A 14,935-nucleotide genomic window follows, 5' to 3' on the forward strand; every position below is an offset into this window, starting at 1 on the left:
ATTGATTAAAATGGAAGACTAAGTATATAGACACCTAGATCTAAACGACCATACCCTAAATCAACGGTTCTAATCAAAGTTCAATGGTCGGATTGGGAGGATCTTAGGCCTATATGAGTATAAACCCAAATTGAACGGTTAAGACTCGTAAATCATGAACCAAATGTGCAATATGGTTAAACCAAAGGTATGAATCGATTGATTGATGATCTAATTGTCAAATCAACGGTCAGATTTGTATGTTAACAAATAATAGTTGATTAGATGATGAGATTAAGTATGAAATAACTCTATTGGTATAATACTTAAAAGGAAACCCAACACGAGTAGAAACTAAGAACTAGTCAACTAATCAAAGTTGATTGTATCCAGGAAACTCAAGCTGAATAAAACTTTTTGATAAGTAACACTACAATGGAATGGTTTTTCCAACATGCATTCATCATGCATTTATGAATCTTATGATATAAAATGCTTTTGTGATATATGCTATTATCTAAGATATGATGTTGATAATGAACATCAGACAACTCGAGGATATACATCCCTTAAATTTTTTAGTAGAGTTCTAAATTAGAACCCTAGTTGGTACTAATAGGCCCTCTTTCCAAGGCTGTGGCCTAGGGTTGGGGAAGGAGTCTAGTCAGCTACAAAATAAACTACTCATGATTACTAAACTACAAGTTCACACTACAGGCAAGAGAAACCAATCCAGTAGGAGCAGTATTCTTCTCCATACGTGAAACCTAGGAGAATGTAAGCTAAATGGGTGTTGCCAGGCCAGAAGCTTTGCGCAACCATGGCCCTAATGATCTCGAGTATGGATTTGTTTTTATGATAGTTGTCATATTACTGATATTCTTATGAACGTGATATATATTGAATAATGCAATTTACTATTACTATAATAGCTCCAGCTCAGATAACTAGTCTTACACAATTATACATACACATTTTCTTTTGGGAAATTAGTGTGACATAAAATAGAGTGTCTTCGCCTCCATTCAGGATATAAACATTGAATTTCGAGGGCGAAATTCTCTTCAAGGAGGGTAGATTGTAACAACTTGTACTTCAGACCTAGGTGTACCCCATTAGCATGGCCCACTTGAATTTTGGTCTTGCACCATCCATGGTCAGATAGCCTAATAGGACCCATAAAATACGACAAATGGTATGGATCTCATTAACCATCACAGTGGGCCTCACACTTGTGGTGTGCGTGCACAGAACACGTACACTCCAGCGGTTCACCAGAACCAGGAAGCAACCAACCAATCGCTAACCCGATTTCAAATGGAAAATAGAGGAATCTCCTTCTCATTCCTGCATTTTTGCCAACGACGGGTGACCGCCACCCAGTCAAATAACAGACGATCATCACCATCCGGAGGGATGATCCAAGCCGTCCATTTTGTAGATGGGCCAATTCCGAACAAAGTTAAATCGTTTCCACACGAAGACGAAATTCCACACGGGCACAGACCCAGTCATGACTGGACTGTGCGCATAAGAAAAGTCCGAAAAAAGAAACTGTTTCGGAATTGCCTCACGAAAATCCCGCACTCCCTGGGTAGGGATCAACTCAGCCATCCAATCTACACCAGCTGGAGATTCGACTCCGACCAAGAGTGCGGGGAAATCGGGAAAGCCTTCCGATTTTAGGAATAAAAGAATCCCTCCGCGTAACATCTCCAAAAGATACGCAGCCACATCACATGACTTTCCACGGTAGGAAACCAGACCTGATTCCGATCTAAGCCGTCCAAAGACTAGAAAGGAAGATTCCAACCTAAGCCACGATGTCTGAAAAGAACATAAGGGAGAGAGGACAAGACACTCCACCGTTCTTCCTTACGCACTCCACAGTTTTGGGAATTTCGTCCGCAAGGCCGTCGATAATTCTGTTCACAAGAAGACGTGATCAGATTGATAAATCCGATGGATTAAGTGCTGTTGAATATTAAAGCCAAATCATCCAAGAAAAACCTTCTTGAATCAAGAAAAGATTAGGACCGAACCACGCCAAGAAACGAACCAATGACAGATGTCAGGGACCGATCAGAGACGCCCATCGAATGGCCTCCTTCGAAAAAGCCTCACCTAGAGATCAGATGGGACTGATCCTGACTACAACTTCACCAACCCGGGCCCACACGCAGGTCGACTGCGAAAACCCCTTGCTCAAACAGATTTTGAGACACCGTCCGACTATGACTTCCTTTCCGCTAGGATGTAAACATTATAAATAAGAAGGTAATTAGACTAGAAGAAAGAAGAAAGAGAGAGAGAAACAAGAAAGGAAGAACAAGAAACGGCTGGCAAGACACCAACAACGAAGGAGAAGAGAAGAGAAAACGTGCGGCACCAACCCCTTGAGCTGCTGCTCAAAGTCAGTTAAGGTCTAACCATCCCTCCTTCCTTTTCAAACTTTTCCTATCCTTTCACAACAATGAAGATGGTTATAAATCACACCATTCATAACCATTAAACTTGCTGAGAATATAGTACCAAACTAGACACTAATCGTGATCATTCAATTCATGTGGGTTAGGATAAGAGAACAGGTTCTGATCTTAAGATTACACTAGGCCTTCGACCTTACTAACAACCGATCAAACAATTAAAGGTGAGGAATTCCTTTAAGCTTATATTAACTTGATTGGTTTGACTTATTCTGTTTTCTTATATGTTTTGAATCTTCCCTTCAAATATTTTTACCTTCAATTATTAAACTTTTAAAATAAAGGTAAAGATATGAAGTTAGGTACACAGGACCTTTTGAATTGATACGAGGGTTACTTTCCTTTAAATTTTGATTGAATTACTTACACCTATCTCACACGCTGCAAATATCTAAATCTACTGTCAAATATTGAGGCATAATTCAAAACACTGTCACCACCTTGCACGCAAATATTAGAGTGGAAATCCCACTTCTAGCGATCAAGAAAATATCGTGGACGTAATGCGATTCAGGTAGCAGCCCCTAGGTTGACACGTAATTCGATGTATCTTAGGTAGTGGTACACGAATTGATGTAAGTAATTTACAATGCGTGTTACATCACCTCCGGGATTGGATGTCCCAAATAGTTGCTCCATGAATAAATCGTGTCACGTAATTTGTCTGAGTCATGTGTTACGTCGTCTTGAGATAACTGCATAAATCTACGTTAATGTGGGACATGCTGACGAATCTCCGTAGAATGGGATGCGGGGCGAGCCGGGCAACTCTAAATTATTTTCCACATTGCGGCGATCGCTAAGTGTGATAAATCGCATATATTTTGCTAGCCATGCATCTCATGTAGGTTGCTTGCACATGTTGATACATCTCGTAGTTGTAGAGTACGGGACATCAGAATCTTTACGTTACTTTTATGACTTTTTTGAATTAATATTAATCTTAAAGGGTAACCATCACTATGAGTAGGGTGTAGACCCTATCCAACTATACAAATGATGCAGGTGACGTACAGGTCAAAGACCCAGCAGACCATCTTCCGATGGAGGATTACACTGATTAAACAAAGAAAATAGTTTTACAATTTAGTTTCATTTATAATTCCGCTGCGAACTATGATATTGTAATAAGCTCCCATTAAGAGAGCATTTGACCAATCTATTTAATTCTCTTATTATGGAATGATAAATACAATTGATTTTATTTTTATGGATGATTACTTTTACGAATGTAATTGGATGTGATCTAGATGAAAGGAAAGTCAATGAGAGGCTTTGAGGCATACAAATTTTTACATTATTAACAGTACCCAATTTCCTTGAGCACGAGTATAAACTCTTATTGTGAAAATTCATAATATTACAACTACTAGGCTTTTAGCTCATAGTGTTGTTTCTGAAAACCATCCAGGAAAATGTAGAGTTGAGGCGTCTCCATAAAGAGGACTTAGCTGAACACTTGACTGGAGAGCCAAGTGAGGGACAAGATCACTTAGTCCTTAGTTATTCGTTTATTTTATGAATGGAGAATGAATTTAGGCCTTAGGATCATTTAATGTCTATGAACAATTTTAATTTTGATTATATGCTATGAAGTTTTCATAAATAAAAAAAATAGTATTGTGGTTTTATTGATGACATAATATAATAGGTAATACTTGGACGCAATACTCGAATTGATAAAATTTGGATATCCAAGGTTGGAGTGTTGCAGGTAGAGTTTTAGCCTTGGTGTCTTACCAACTGAGGCGAAATAACTGACTTTTAGCCTCAATTCCTTTGCAACTAAGGCAAAAAACGAACTTTTAGCCTTGATTTTTTAAAAAATGGAGCTAAAAAGTGAACTTTGAATCTTGGTTTCTCACAAACTAAGGCAAAATAGTGGACTTTTAGCCTATGTTTCTCACCAAGGCAAAATGGTAAACTTTTAACCTCAATTTCTCACAAACTGAGGGGAGATAGCAGAATTTTAGCCTCAGTTCCTTTGCAATCGAGGTAAAAAAAAGTAAACTTTTAGCCTTGGTTTCCTACAACTGAGGCTAAAAAGTGTACTTTTAACCTCAGTTTCTTATTAACCAAGGTAAACCAGTAGACTTTTTGCCTTAATTTTTTACCAACTAATGCAAAAATGGTAGACTTTTATCTTCGATTCATTAGTAACCAAGGCAAAAAAGTAGTTTTATAGCATTAGTTTCCTAACAACTAGGGCTAAAAGTAAACGTTCAACCTCAATTTCTTACTAACTGAGCAAAATAATGGACTTTTAACTTAAGTTTCTTACCAACTTAGGCAAAATGGTATACTTTTAAACTTAGGTTCTTACCAACTGAGGCGAAATGGTGGACTTTTTGTGAGACCTATACCTTGATTGATCTTCCATATGCTTAACTTCTGGACTGAATTGGCAAGTATCAATCGTTGTCCTGTTTTAGTACTTTGACGATCCGAGACCTATACCCAAATGAGCACGCGGACACTGTGATTCCAACCCCACACGATACGATCCATTTCGACGGACAAATTAAAAGATGTGCGCCCTATTAGAATCAAAGTATGGCATGCATCGTACATGTGTGCACATGTGATGTGGGGTCCACTTAGTGTAAAATATATGAAATAGTAAAATGTTGATTTCAAACTTAAAAATCAACGCATTTACGCCTCACCTCATATCGAGCCATGCCTCTCCCACGTCTTCTCGTCCCTCTTTCAACAATGGCCATATTGTCCTGGCCTATATAACATGCTCTCTTCTATCTCACCATCACTCCTCCATGAAAGAATACAGAGAAAGAAAAGATAGAGTTGAACAGTAACAACAAGTGGTCCACCTATGGGACTCGCCCTGAGGTTTGTGTTAAATCCATACCATCTATTTATTATGCTAGATGATTTTATGGCTATGGCCAAAATTTGAGGCGGAGCCTGATCATAGGTGGGCCACACTATAGGGAACACTGGTGATAGTGGTGACCACCATTAAAACCTCCACTTTGATGTATGTGCTTAATTCCTGCCGTCCACCAATTTTGTGAGATCATTTTGGGTCGTTAGCTAAAGATGAAGCAGATCCATATCTCAAGTGGACCACACTATAGGAAACAATTTGGACAGGGATGTACACAGTTAAAATCTTTTTACGTGTGATTTCCATCCAATCTAGTTACTTTTGACCCATCATTATGTATACATTATATTCATTCGGTACATCCAATTTGAGAAAGATTCAGATCTCAAGTTTCATTCTAAGCGTGTTCATCAAAATTTATTGCTCATGGGGCGTTAGAAAGGGGCCCACTTGTGGGACCCACCATGATGCATATGGTGTATCTAATCAGTCAGATCCACCTCTCAGGTGGATCACACCACACAAAACAGTTGGGATACAGCTGTCCACCGTTGAAGTCTTCTTAACACCCACCTTGTAGATTACTTAGCCCAACCCACACGTGTGCAGTCACACGTGACCTATGTGGATGAAAGGAATGCACAACTATCATTTTGATCCCGTACTCCTGTGAGTCCCACCTTTAGATCAGTGGCAATTAAATGGAAACGGATTGGCTACTCCCCCTGCCACCAGCCCGTGGCTGGTGCTCCGTGGGCCCCACCATGATGTATGTGTTTCATCCATGCCGTTCATCCATTTTTACAGATTATTTTCAGGCTATATCCCCAAAATTAGAGTGATATAAATCTCAAATGGACCACACCAACCACAGGAAAACAATAGTGATTGGATATCCACCATTAATATCCTCCTAAGGCCCACTGTACTGTTTATTTGACATCCAATCTGTTGATTAGGTCATACAGACCCAGATGAAGGGAAAAAACAAAGAACAGCTTCATCTAAAACTTTTATGGCCCCCGAAAAGTTTTTAATTAATGGTCAACCTTCATCAACACTGTTTCCTATAATGTGGTCCACTTGAGATTGGGATATACTCATTTTTGGTCTCATACCATAAAATTATCTAGATAAATATATGGACGGCATGGATGAAACACATACATCATGGTGGGGCCCACAGAGCACCAACCACCATTAGCTGGTGGCAGGTAAGTAGCCAATCCGTTTCCCAATTGAATGGCTATGTCTAATATTCTCAGGGAAGTAGCCAATCCGTTTGACATCTAACCACGTCAGCAGGTGACACCGACGCATAAGAAGGGAAATCACGTATATTAGCTCGTTTCAACGGGTGTATGTGTTTTTAACTTTTTATCTACACTGGTTAACCGTGGAAGCCACATGTGTAATATCCACACCGTCCATCCCTTTTGCCCTATCATTGTAAGACTGGAGCCCGAAAATGGAATGGAACCAGATCTCTGGTGAACCACACCACATGAAACAGTGGGGACAATGATGTCCACTGTTAAAACTTTTCAAGGGCTCTATCATGATAATTGATTGTCATCAAACCTGGTGACAAGGTCGTCTGTACGTGACCAAACCCCAAATTCATGGCAGATCTAAGGTTCTAGCAGACCCACTCAAGGAAACAGCAGTGTGTGACAGTCCACCGGTGAAAGCTTCCCGGGGCCATGTAACTTGCTTTGCAACCAAACCTGTTGATAACGTCACACAGAGACTTGTATAAAAGAAAATAAAAAATGTTAGCTTGTTTCAAAACATGGCCACTGGTAACCAGAGTCCACCGTTGCCTATATGTTTTATCTAAACTCTTTTACTACATAGGCCCAAGTACCGGTCAATGTAATTCTTAAGTGGGCCATAGTACATGGATATTTAAATTTCTATTAAAACCGTCATTTGGGTCAACACTCTTTACCTTAAGCTATTTAAGGCTGATTATCATGTATATTGTGCAACCTATGTTGTATACATGAATGAAAATATGTGTGTGTGCCAAAATTGGTAGCATGCTATTATACCTGGCCTTGATAAGGTCGACACTAATATTATGCTTAGCATAAGGTATACCATGCTCATTCATAGGCCCATATGCATCATCTATATACATGTTATGGATTTTGATTGATCATATCATACGCCTTTGGGCTTGATATACTTAGGGGACCTGTAGGAGACAAGGTCAACCGCATGATCATCATATGACTTGATACATTACTTGAATACTGTGATTCGTGCCTGATGCATTATGTATGGCACGTTGCATCTACTCCCCAGCGACACTAGAGATGTAGTCACACAACCGGGATGTGGCTTGCGTATATGAGTACGAACACTAGAAACTATTGAGGTTACAAAGTGTCACAGACATCCTTGGGTGAAAGTCCATAAACCCTATGGTACCAGTAGGATGTTCCAATGTCTAGATCGAGTGGATTCATAAGCACACGAGGACTGAATACTGCTAGGTCGTGTCTCCTACTGCATTAGGGTTGTTTGGAAGGGAGTTTGACCTTACCCACCTGGGTGATGAGAGTTATATGTTAGGTTAAGTCTGACTAGCTCATGGGTTCGTTATCGACGAGCCGAGTGGATTTTCATATACCACCGATGAGGCGGATAGTAAAGTCTCATGCACTCGCTTGGCCTCGTGCATGATGGGCGATAACCAGCGTTGGAAGTGTACTAGACCCCAATGATGATCCAATTGTGAACTGTTATAAGATATGAATTAGATATCAGGATTGGCATGTGACATATGGTAAACATACATTCATATAACACTCGAGATTGTAGATGTATAAATATAATTCAGTATAATACAATCGTGGGCCTGGTCCCTAATAGGTATAGGATTATTCGGGACAAGGAGTCTATCATCCTGAAATTACATTACATATTAGGTATGAGACTAACATATGTTGTAACCTTGGGTGTGTGCCCCTATTGGTATATAATACTATGCACTGCGACTCGTTCATTCATCATGCGTTTTTGTATTGCATTGTTATATATACAATTTGGCTCGATGGACCTTTACTTTGTATAACCTTAGTATGACTATTAGCTTTTATGGACTTAGCAGCATAACTCTCCATCATTTTTGCATACTTGAATATCATTATATTTGTCATACTTATTGTGCACGCACATACGCACTCTTTAAGCTTCGTAGTGAACTTACTCATATTGTTCACGTGCATATTATGCTAGACAACAGCAGTAGTGAGACAGGAGCACATGCCTGACATTTTGGAGTTTATATATATTGTATTTCCCTTTTCAGTATTGTACTCAAATCTTTTTATAGTGGATAAATGTGACTATGTTTTGGCTTATAGTACATTCATGGTTATGCTTCCTTTAAAAAAATACCCTAAAAATCTTCATTGTGGGACCTTGCTTTCGGAACTTGGCATAAGTTAGGAATTGAAATCGAGGTCCACAGAGGCTATTAACACCAGATTCAACTTACGGCGAATGAGCGCCTATACTCAAATCCTTTTATAGTGGATGAATGTGATAATGTTTTAGCTTATAGTACATTGATGGTTATGGTTCCCTTTTAAAAAATATCCTAAAAATGTTCCTTATGGGATCCTGTTTTTGGAAGTTGGCATAAGCTAGGAACTGAAATCGGGGTCCACAGAGGCTATTAGCACTAAATTCAACTTATGGTGAATGAGCACTTTTTTTTGAACCGAGGCTAAAAAATTATGGCCAAAGGCCTGCTTTCTTATAGTGATTACTGCTACTCAACCAGACCCAGAGTCAACCCTAGAATCGACAGGCCGACTCTCTCTCTCTCTCTCTCTCTCTCTCTCTCTCTCTCTCTCTCTCTCTCTACTGTAACTGCCTTCTTTGCTGGGAGAGCTCTTTTATAGAGTTTTCGGATCGGATCTATGCAAGTGGGAGAAGACTTGTTGCTGGTTGTAACAGTGAGTTACAAATAACGTGCATTAATGCGTAACCGACACTGACTTAGATCGTATTTTGGAATTTGTTAGCATGGAAAATCTGGTTAGGATTTTGCTAATTGATTTCCAGTCTTAAGGCCCTCAAAACGATAGCTTTGGATCTTGGATCAGTGCTTCCAACAAGAACTGACGGTTGCCATTCTAACGAGGAAGATAATCTGTGCTTTAATGGCAAATTTTGTAATAGATCAACAGTTAAGGCATTTCCTTGGCCCATAATAGATGATTTTGATAATAGATCAAATAATCAGATGGTTTTTTTTTCTTCTTCTTAGTTTAACGATCTACCTTAGCATCCAATGATTGTGATCATTATAACCTATGGTCTAGATCTGCTGAGTTTATTCATATCTGATCTGATGTCTATGTCCTAATCTCTGGAACGAAAGGGGAAGAACAAATGGCGGAAAGTCACTATTCTGTTTGAACTAACACATGTTGGTCCTCCTTTACGTGTGTGTGATTATGTTCACATGGGTGAATCATCCCGTGTAGTTTATAAGTCGTCCATTGTCTACAAATGGTTTTAGACAAGCTTGAATTCGAATCTAACAATCAGATTGGCCCTAGATCTTACTTTAAGTTGTTCACCAGATTATTAAGATTATCTAGATAAAGGTATACGGTGAACCTCTCAAATCAACAGGTAAATTAATTTCTCTTTTAGAGAAGGCACACACTTCAAGTTGTACATTAGACTATTATACATTCTAATTTATAATGTAGGATTTTTATGGAATCTTTCCACACACTCATGTATTGAATTAAAATTTCACAGTAATACTCCAGTACTTTCAATACTTGGGTATTGAAAAGTTAGGAGTGTTATAGCATATTGCACTAACCAAATCTTTTGTAATTCACTAAGTTTTATAAAGTAAAGACCGCACATTCATGATGGAAGAAAATGGGCCTAATACATTTATTCTCTATCATGTGATCCCTTACTCAGAATCCCAAGTCACAGATCAGGATTCATTTTAAAATAGAGAATTTCTGAATCCCTGATTTAAGAATTCTATAGGGTCTAGCTGACTACTAAAATCTGAGTTAATTGCCTAGTGGCGACTCCAAGTCTAATATCTAATACTTAAGTTATAAGTAGAGAAAAGCTTGATAACGCCCATGTGAGCATGATCTCTAGCATTCACAGTTACTAAAATTCGACCATCAAGATATCATTGGGTTCTCAGACTTGCGTTTGTGTTATATGTTTTTTATTGTGTTAATGGGTGAGCCATTCATTGTGTTGAGTAACCAAATTGTTATACATGTGATGAGGAACAATTATTTAAAACTTAATCATAATTGGGCTTACAAATTAGGAAATCTATCTATTTCAAATTTACCATATTGTCAAAAATTAAAGTCATGGTTGTTTTGGACACATGGGGTTGATCTAATCCATTAATGTTTTATGGATGTGCATGGCATACTTATTTATGTTGAGTGGTGGCTTTGTGAAGTGATGGATGGTTTAGATTTGCATTATTTTAAAATTTCATGTTTATATAGTATGTTAGGTGTAAGCCATTTTAAAACCATTCTTGAGTTGTATCATAGGTGTTGTGGATCGATTTCAAATTTGGTCATGTGATTAGTGAAAGCGTGCCAGAATTAAACGCACAACTCAATTCAAATCGAACAACTATGACCCAAAGCGCTAAGAAAGGCAAATACGTCGAAAATTGACCAAGTTCTAATGAGATTAGTCACCTATTAAGGCACTTGCACAGTGTTGCTTAAGACGATTAGGCGATAGTAAGAAGGTGGAGTTCGTCCTCTGAAAATGGGTCACACCTCTGCCTTCCATATGAAAGGACTTTTTCTCTTCAATACAGATAAAACGAGAAGGAAATTCTTATAGTCGGTCACAGAAAATAACTGTAGAATGCCTCTCTAAATGGAGAACTTTACTTGATACTCGAACTGAATCCAACGTATGAACATAGACTCGGATTACAGCTAAAGTTAACAACGACACTACCAAAAAATAGAGCAGAGGCTACGGACTATGGAAGTTTTTTGCTATGGATATAAATTGTAACTAGTGTGCTCTAAATTTAATCTGTAGCTAAAACCTACTACCCCATTAGGACCTTTACTAGAAATTAACGATTCTTAAGGGATTTCATGGGGCCCATTGCAATATATGTGTTTTATCTAAGCCGCCCATCCATTTTGACATCTAATTTCAAGGCATGAACCCCAAAAAGTAGGCAAATCGAAGGCCTAAGTGGACCACACCATAAGAAACAATGGAAATTAAGTTTCTATTGTTAATATGTTGTGTGGTCCACTTACGGCTTCGATTTGACTCCTTTTTTAGATTAGCCCTAAAATGAGCTGTTAAAATTATGGACGAAGTAGATAAACCACATACATCATGGTGGGCCCCATGAGCCTCTTAATAGGACGGTCTGTGCTCCCTCTCCCTCACCTGTTTTTTCCCCTAAAAACCCAAACAATGCCCTCACGCTCATCCTCTCACTCTCCCTCTTCCTCACACTCCCTCATCCTCTCTCTCTCTCTCTCTCTCTCTCTCTCTCACCCTTAACCTCTCACTCTCCCTCTCCCTATCTCGATCTCCCGCGCTCATGCTCCCTCACCCTTAGCCTCTCACTCTCCCTCTCCCTCTCCCTCTCTCGATCTCCTGTGCTACCTCACCCTCTCCCTCTCTCTCAATCTCACTATAAGAGGGTTGATGGAGAGTTTTGTTCCCCAAATCCAACAATCTATCTTTTCGACGATCATCCACTAAATCAACAAATTGTCGTTAGTATCTCTCTCTCTCTCTCTAACATTGAATTTCCAAACCCTAATCAAGGTTTTAGTTTGAAATTTTCATTTATTAACCCTTAATTAGGGTTTTGCATATTTAATTAATTATTAGAAATTTTATTTTTTGATTTCATGACCAGACTGAGTTTGTTTTCATCTTGATGAAATCAGTCAACCTAGCCATGTTTCAAGTTGGGCTACTTTTTTTTTTTTTTTTAAATTTCTCTTTCAAATATTCAAGCATAGGATGAGATCCAGACCCATTATTGGTTCAATCTGAGCCATACCTACAGTGGACAAGATATACCCCTAATTGGGGCTGATCCTAACTATTGATTAGGGGATGGTTTAGAATCACAAATGAAAGATTAAGAAAAGGACAACTAACATTCAATTGGGAAAAAAAATTCCTCTAACCGACAGCAAGTATATAACATATACCCTGTTCATGATAGGGCACAATGGATGACAATCTAGATCTCTTACATGTGCACCATGCGTAATGATATCAAGAGCTTGTTAAATAACCTTGGCCCAATTTCAATTGAATGTCGAATGGCATTTTGCTCCATTTTCTACAAACCATAATTGGTGCTTGATGGAGTGAACCAACTTTTAATTTATGTTAAATGGCACCACTTATCCTATAGCCTAGTAAGTTCAGGGAAGCCTTGTTTGTTTATTAGTGGCCTATCATACCTATTGGACACACATGTTTTTATAATACCGCAACTTCTATAGTCCTGGAATGACTTCGTCAAACTATTTTTCCAGTTTTTCCAAGAAGCTTGTTTTTTGTTTTCCTTGTATTGGGTGCAGTATACAATTGTCTCCTCTTGAATGTATTGTTCTACAATACAACCCTCAGGTTACGCCTTATTACGGACATAGGCCTTGAACGTCATCATAAACCTGACAGAGATAATGAGACATTACATATACATGCAATTGTAGATGTTCCACCAATTTATTCATACTAAGCTCATACCATACCTTTCGAATGGATACATTCATCGATAATATATAGGACCACATATGCGAGCCTCGTAAGCTAAGTGGATCGACAGATGCATCATCATGACAAATATTGATGGAGGGCATATAATCTTAAGCTGACATGATGTCCTAACCATGCCCCTCTCAAGAGTGAGGAGCGTTTGAAGGTCTATGGTTGTCGAGCACAAGGCATTAAAGAATGTGCAAAAGCTTGTAATTACAGGACGAATGACCTTCCTATCCCTGAATGCATGCTAGATGAGAACGGAAGCAGATGTTACATCAACACATGTTAAGAATGAGACTTCATTCCCTTTATATCCACGCAATCTTCCTTTATGATGGTCATCCAAGTCTCACTAAAACCGATTGGAACATGCACCTAATGCAAAGTCTGGATGAAAAGCATTTTCTCTTCTTTTCGGAGACAGAAATGATCTTGTTTCTGAATCACCTCACCATTGCTATTTTCCAATCATAGACGCTTCTTAATTCCCAACCGTTTTAGGTCCCTACACGCATTAGCATCATCCTTGGTTTTGTCGAGCGTGTTCAACATCAAGGTGACAAGGATTTCAAATAAATTTTTCTCGACATGCATAGCATCAAGGTTGTGACGCACAAGAATATCTTTTTAATACTCCAGATCAAATAATATAGATTGTTTGAAGTACCACAATGATTCAACATTATCTGTTAGCTCTTGTCGGCCTCCATCTATACCCTTAATATTCCTTTTTCCAGTATTCCCCCATTATATATTTAGGTTCACAGTTTGTATTTCGACCTCAATCCCGTCTAGACGAATCATTTGTCGTCGCATCTCCACCTTCTTATTAAATATGCCAGCACTTATGTCCTTCCTAGCCTGGTCTAACATTGGCAACCACCATCTGTAGCCCATATAAATATTTTCTTTCTATACTAGAGTCACATGGAATCTGTGTTGGAATCACATACAGGACAACCATACTTACCCTTGGTCCTACAACCAGAAATGTTACCATGTGCTAGAAAGTTGTGGATTGTCTAGAGCAGAACGACACGTATATTGAATTTTTTTATGGTATGCATCGAACATTGTGGCCCCTTTCCGCCATAAGTCTTGCAATTAATCAATCAATAACTATAAATAAACATCAGTATCTTTCTTGATTGTCGCAATCCCTCAACGAGTAAAGTCAACTAGTAAACTGAGGTTTCATACAAAGCTTTAATGGAAGGTTGTACGTCACACACATAACGGGTCATGAACTATCTGACGTACTGAAAGCGTTAAATTGGTTAAATCCATATGTAGCCAGACCCAATCGAACATTGCGAGGCTCAGCTGAAAAATCCATATACTTGTCATCGAGATTCTTCCATGCAATAGAATCAACTAGATGCTCCATCTTTTCATGTGGCAATTTTTTAGTTGAGTGCCGAGATATTTTTTTCACCAACCATGGCACACTGAACATTCTTTGTAACATTTGTGTTTATGGAAAATACCTTAACACCTTTGCAGGAACTTGAGATTGTTTTATCTCATAATCCATTTCTGTCTTGTACTTAAAAGTTTTACAATTTGAACAATTAGTTTTCGTCTCGTGCTCTCTCCAGTATATGATACAGTCATTTGGACAAGCATGGATGTTCACATAATCAAGACAACTTTGTAATGATCTTCTTCGCTTAGTAGGTATTAGTTGGGGCCTTGTTACTGAAAGGTAACACCTTTTTTAGTAGTTGAAGGAGCTCTGTAAAGCTTTTTTTCCTCCATCCATGGTTCACCTGTAATTTGAAAAGCTATACAATGAAAGTCAGCAAGGTGAAATCCTAGGCCACATGGT

Source organism: Magnolia sinica, chromosome 8 (assembly GCF_029962835.1).
Source record: "Magnolia sinica isolate HGM2019 chromosome 8, MsV1, whole genome shotgun sequence".
Taxonomy (NCBI): domain Eukaryota; kingdom Viridiplantae; phylum Streptophyta; class Magnoliopsida; order Magnoliales; family Magnoliaceae; genus Magnolia; species Magnolia sinica.